At 47.4% G+C, this 5,739-nt stretch overlaps 1 pseudogene; it reads left to right on the top strand.

Annotated features, from left to right (window-relative positions):
- Positions 1 to 2,722: 2,722 nt before the first annotated feature.
- LOC143936434 (5S ribosomal RNA) lies at positions 2,723 to 2,841 on the top strand (annotated as a pseudogene).
- The last annotated feature ends 2,898 nt before the right edge of the window (positions 2,842 to 5,739 follow it).

The raw sequence follows: 5,739 nt of genomic DNA, 5'->3' as shown, positions 1-5,739 counted from the left end.
TATACTAGCCTCTCTTTAAATTAGCCTCTCTGTGTACCCCAGCCTCATTGTTTACTCTAGCATCTCTGTATACTCAAGCCTATCTGCTTACACGAGTCTGTATTCTGTATTCACTAGCCTGTATTCACTAGCCTTATATATACTAGCTTCTCGCTTCTCTGTACACCCTTGCATCTCTGTACACTAGACTCTCTGAATACACTAAACCCTCAGTATACCACAGCCTGTCTTCTGTATACATTAGACTGTAAAAACTAGCTAGAATACACCAGCCTGTCTTCTTTACCCAATAGACTCTCTGTATGCACTACTCAGTCTTCTGTATACACTGTCAGCTTTGATGTATACCCAAGCCTGTCTTCTGTATACACTAGTTTCTCTATATGCACTGTCCTTTCTGTATACTCTCGACCCTCTCTATACATTAACCTCTCTATATACACTAACATCTTTGTATATACTAGCCTCTCTTTAAATTAGCCTCTCTGTGTACCCCAGCCTCACTGTTTACTCTAGCATCTCTGTATACTCAAGCCTATCTACATACACGAGTCTTCTGTATTGTGTATTAACTAGCCTTTCTTCTGTATGCTGTAGTCTTCTATATATACCAGCTTCTCTGTACACTCTTGCATCTCTGTAAACACTGTGTAAACTAGCCAGTCTTATGTAGACACTCGCCGACTGTATACACTAGACTCTCTGAATACACTAAACTCTCTGTATACCACAGCCTGTCTTCTGTATACACTAGACTGTAAAAACTAGCTAGAATACACCAGCCTGTCTTCTGTACCCACTAGACTCTCTGTATACACTACCCAGTCTTCTGTATAGAATGTCAGCTTTCATGTATACACTAGCTTCTCTATATGCACTGTCCTTTCTGTATACACTCGACTCTCTCTATACACTAACCTCTCTATATACACTAACATCTTTGTATTTGTCTTTAAACTAGCCTCTCTGTGTACCCCAGCCTCACTGTTTACTCTAGCATCTCTGTATACTCAAGCCTATCTACATACACGAAACCTGTATTCTGTATTCACTAGCCTTTCTTCTGTATGCTGTAGTCTTCTATATATACCAGCTTCTCTGTACACCCTAGCACTGTAACAGTACTAGGTTCCTGTATTACAGAAACAGAACACCAGCAATAAGGTGTATACTGTGCAGGAGGCACACAACACCGACTCTAACTTCTGCACTGCAGATGCATGTATTGCAGAAATTGAACACCAGTAATAATATGTGTACTGTGCAGGAGGCACATAACACCCACTGTAACAGTGCTAGGTTCCCAAGCAGTAAAGGCACTGTCCCTGCCTATAGTCCTCTTTCCCTGACCACCGCAACACACTATACAAAGCCGCCGCGCTGGCGGCCTTATATAGTGTGGGGTGTGTACTAAACCCCCCTGAGCTATAATTGGCCACAGGAATCCTGCCTGTGGTGAATTGTGGCTCTCTTCACAGAGGATGTCACATCTGTTCTTATTATATAGAACCTATTATGCTCCTCGTAAACTTTTTCAGTTTGGCCGAACGGCCGGACGCAAGTTGCCCCCGGTGCGGGAACATGGGGGGAGACATGATGCACATGTTTTGGAGATGCCCGAAGTTGATCCGCTACTGGACAGAGGTGACAGGAACCATTGATCGGGTGGTTGGAACCTCCACCAGGATGGAGGCGAAGTATTGTCTCCTGGGATTAGTTGAAGGAGTTGGAAACCCGGGAAGTAGCCAGATGGCAGTTCTGAGATGCCTATTTCAGGCAAGGAAACTGATTGCTCAACCCTGCTTAGCCTCCAATGTTGGCAATGACTTGGTTTTTTTCGCTTGTTTCCCAAGATGACCATGTTGGCGTTTGTCAAGATGGTTGAGAGTGCCCGAAGAGATCGCCTATGGCCCCATCACGTTGAAAGTGCCTGATCTTGTCTGATCTCGGAGGCTAAGCATTGTCGGGCCTGATTAGTAACTGGATGGGAGACCAACTGGGAATACCAGGTGCCGGGTGCCGTAGGATTCTTTTTATGTTGTTGGCGTTGACATGGTTTATTTTTTCCGCTTGTTTCCCAAGGTGATCATCTTGGCATTTGTCAAGAGGGCTGAGAGAGCCCAAAGAAATCTCCTACGGCCAGATCCCCCTGAAAGCGCCCGATCTCATCTGATCTCAGAGGCTAAGCAGGGTCCGGCCTGGATAGTACCTAATTAAAGGTGCCGTAGGAATCTTTTTATATTAATGGCTTTGACCTGTTTTTCTTTCGCTTGTTTCCCAAGGTGACCATTTTAGCATCAGTCAAGAGTTTTGAGTATGTCCCAAAGCGTTCGCCTGAGGTCACATCACCCTGAAAGCGCCCAATCTCAGAGGCTAAGCAGGGTCTGGGTCAGATGGGAGACCGGCAGGGTCTATGTTGTTGGCGTTGACCTTTTTTTTTTCACTTGTTTCCCAAGATAACCATCTTGGTATTTGTCAAGAGGGTTGAGAGTGTCTAAATAGAACACATATGGCCACATCACCCTGAAAGCACACAATCTCATTGATCTCGGAGGCCTAGCAGTGTACGGCCTGGTTAATACCTGTATGGGAGACCATCTGTGAATACCAGGTGCCGTAGGCTTCTTTTTATGTTGTTGGCGTTTACCTGTTTATTTTCGCTTGTTTCCCAAGGTGACCATCTTGGCGCTTAACAAGAGGGTTGAGAGTGCCCAAAGAGATCACCTACGGCCCCATCACCCTGAAAGCGCCCAATCTCATCTGATCTCAGAGGCTAAACAGTGTCGGGCCTGGTTAGTACCTGGATGGGAGACCGCCTGGAAATACCAGGTGCCATAGGCTTCTTTTTTTGTTGTTGGCTTTGACCTGTTTTTTTTCCCTTGTTTCCCAAGGTGACCATCTTGGCATTTGTCAAGAGGGTTGAGAGTGCACAAAGAAATTGCCTACGGGCACAACACCTTGAAAGCGCCCAATCTCGTTTGGTCTCAGAGGCTAAGCAGGGTTGGGCCTGGTTTGTACCTGGATGGGAGACCGCCTGGGTTTTCCAGATGCCGCAGGCTTCTTTTTATGTTGTTGGCGTTGACTTGTTTTTTTTGTTTGTTTCCCAAGGTGACCATCTTGGCGTTTGTCAAGAGGGTTGAGCGTGCATTTGATCTCAGAGGCTAAGCAGGGTTGGGACATGGTTAGTACCTGTATGGGAGACCGCCTGGGATTTCTCAATGCCATAGGCTTTAGTTTTAAGCTGTTGGCATTGACTTATTTTTTTTATTTTTATTATTCTTTTATTAAGTAGAACAACATAAATATAACAGTCAACCATACAGCATGACCCAGGGTCACAATTACATGCTAACAAAAAATAGGCAGCCAAATAACTCTGGGTTCTCAGAGGGGATTCCTACAGTTTCATGCAGAAAATAGAGAAACCCCACCTCCGACATGTAGTACAGTATAACTAGTGCAGCTCCGTTCGGACAAATGTAATCATGGAGAACAACTGGGACCACAGCGAGCCAGCTTATCATGACCTACGTGAACCAGAGTAAAATATGAGCCGGTCATGTCCAGAACCCTGGGGTTCTTCTGGGTCCTGAAGGCTAGTAAGGAGACAAGGCATAGTCAAAAGGGAGGACGGGGGAAGAAGAGAGTGCAAAGACGGAGAGAGAGGAGGTGGGGGGATGGCAGCGGGGAAAAAAAGAAAAATAAAGACAAAAAGGGAGGGGGGGATGCCACCCAGGGCAGACATGGCCTACGTAGGTAAACGTTAGATGTTCAGTCGTTTTCTGGGACGGGGGCACTGCTCACCTCCCGAATGTAGTCTCAAGTACCAGTAAAATACCTCCAGGGCCTCAATGTAACACTAAATGCCTCTTCAGTGTTGTGAAGGGTGGCGGTCAATTCTTCCATCCGGAGAATATGATTGACTTTGGAATACCACAGCACCTTGGATGGGGGCTGAGGCTGCCTCCACAGTGCGGGAATGCAGGCCCGGGCGGCATTCAGGAGTTGCATCGTGAGGGTTGTTTTGTTTTTTCGAACAGGCTGTTCGGTCAAGTGTAGAAGGCACGCTACTGGGAACCCAAAAGTTCCTCAAGGTCGGGCATGCCCAGAAAAGGTGTCCCATGGTCCCCATATCTGAATTTCACCTCCAACAAACATCCGGGATCGATCTATCCATTTTATTCAGAAGGTATGGGACTCTATACCAGCGTGAGACTATCTTGTATCTTGATATTGGTTTGCGATGGAAGCTTTATGTACTAAGGTCAGGATCTTCCCTATCTGTTGTGGGGTAAATGTGATGCCTAAGTCCCTCTCCCATTTGTGGATAAATGGTGGGGTCGACTCCTCCTCCTGACTACTCAATAGGTTGTACAGGAGGGAGAGGGTGTGTCGCACAGGTTCCCTTTTGTGACAGATGGATTTATAGGGTGTCAGGTCTCTAGGAGTGTAGGGGGCCCTTTGTATGGCCAGAAGAAAGTGACGAAGTTGATAAGCACTAAACAAGTCAAGCGGAGGGTCAGAAAGCTCGGCGACAGTTTGCGTGGTCGGGAGCCCTCCCGAGGGCCACACCTCTCCCAGACGCTGTTTCCCCACCACTGTCAACTGTTGCAGTTTCTTGTTGGTAAATCCTGGTGGGAAGTCTGGATTACCTATAACCGGAGTCATTGGTGATGGCAGGGGAGCAATGTGTGTGCAGCGGAACAACCTCCGCACAACAGCCAACGTAGCTCCCACTACGGGGTGACCTCTGAGGTCTTTTGGTAGGGAGGACAGGAGCCACGGGGAGGTCAATAGGGGAATGGATCCATCCTCAATCTCCATCTCCACCCACTGCTTGTGTGGCCCGTTACAATGCCAATCAACGACTCTCGCTAGCAGAGTCACTCTGTAGTATTGTCTGAGATCTGGGAGACCCAGACCCCCCTTGTCCTTTGGTCTGGCAAGCAATTGCAAACGGGCTCTGGGCGGTTTGCGCGCCCAAACAAAGTCCCGGAGCAGCACCTGCAGTTGTCTGAAAAAAATTGGGGGTAACCGGATCGGTAATGTCTGGAACAAGTATAAGATCCGCGGGAGGGCCGTCGTTTTGAATGCATTACAGCGCCCGAACCAGGTCAGTGTTAAAGCATGCCAGTTTCCCAAATCAGATTTCAGTCTATTCAGGAGAGGGACAAAATTAAGCGGGTACAATTGCGCCAAATCCGCTGCGATGTCAACGCCCAGGTAACGTATAGATTTTTCAGCTCAGTAGAATGGAAAAGCGGAGCGTAGCCTCTTGGCCTCACCATCCGGGACCGATATATTCAATATCCATGGCCTTTGATTTCAAGAAGTATCCCGTATATCTGGAATTCCCGAAGGAGATTTGGCAAGGAAACTCTGGGATTCGTCAGCGAGAACAGCATGTCATCCGCGTAGGCAGATATCTTGCACTCAATAGTACCCATTTGGAGTCCCGTTATGTCTGAGTTTTGTCGAATTGTGGAGAGAAAGGTTTCCAGTGCGAATAATAGGGGCGACAGGGGGCAACCTTGTCTGGTCCCATTCCCGATGTCAAGGGGAGATGAGAGAACCCCATTCGCTTTGACTTGAGCTGAAGGGCGTGAGTATATCTTACTTATCCATGCCAGCATCCGTTCACTCAGACCTATATGGCGAAGGACCGAGAACATCAATGTCCATTTGACCCGATCAAAAGCCTTCTCGGCATCAGTACTCATGAAAAGACAAGGGGTCCCA

The sequence above is a fragment of the Lithobates pipiens genome, unplaced genomic scaffold (assembly GCF_037356315.1).
Source record: "Lithobates pipiens isolate NorthernLeopardFrog02 unplaced genomic scaffold, aLitPip1_a1.2 Scaffold_28, whole genome shotgun sequence".
NCBI classification, from domain to species: Eukaryota; Metazoa; Chordata; class Amphibia; order Anura; family Ranidae; genus Lithobates; species Lithobates pipiens.
Note: the sequence above shows the minus strand (reverse complement) of the source record. Positions and strands in the feature narration are given on the sequence as shown.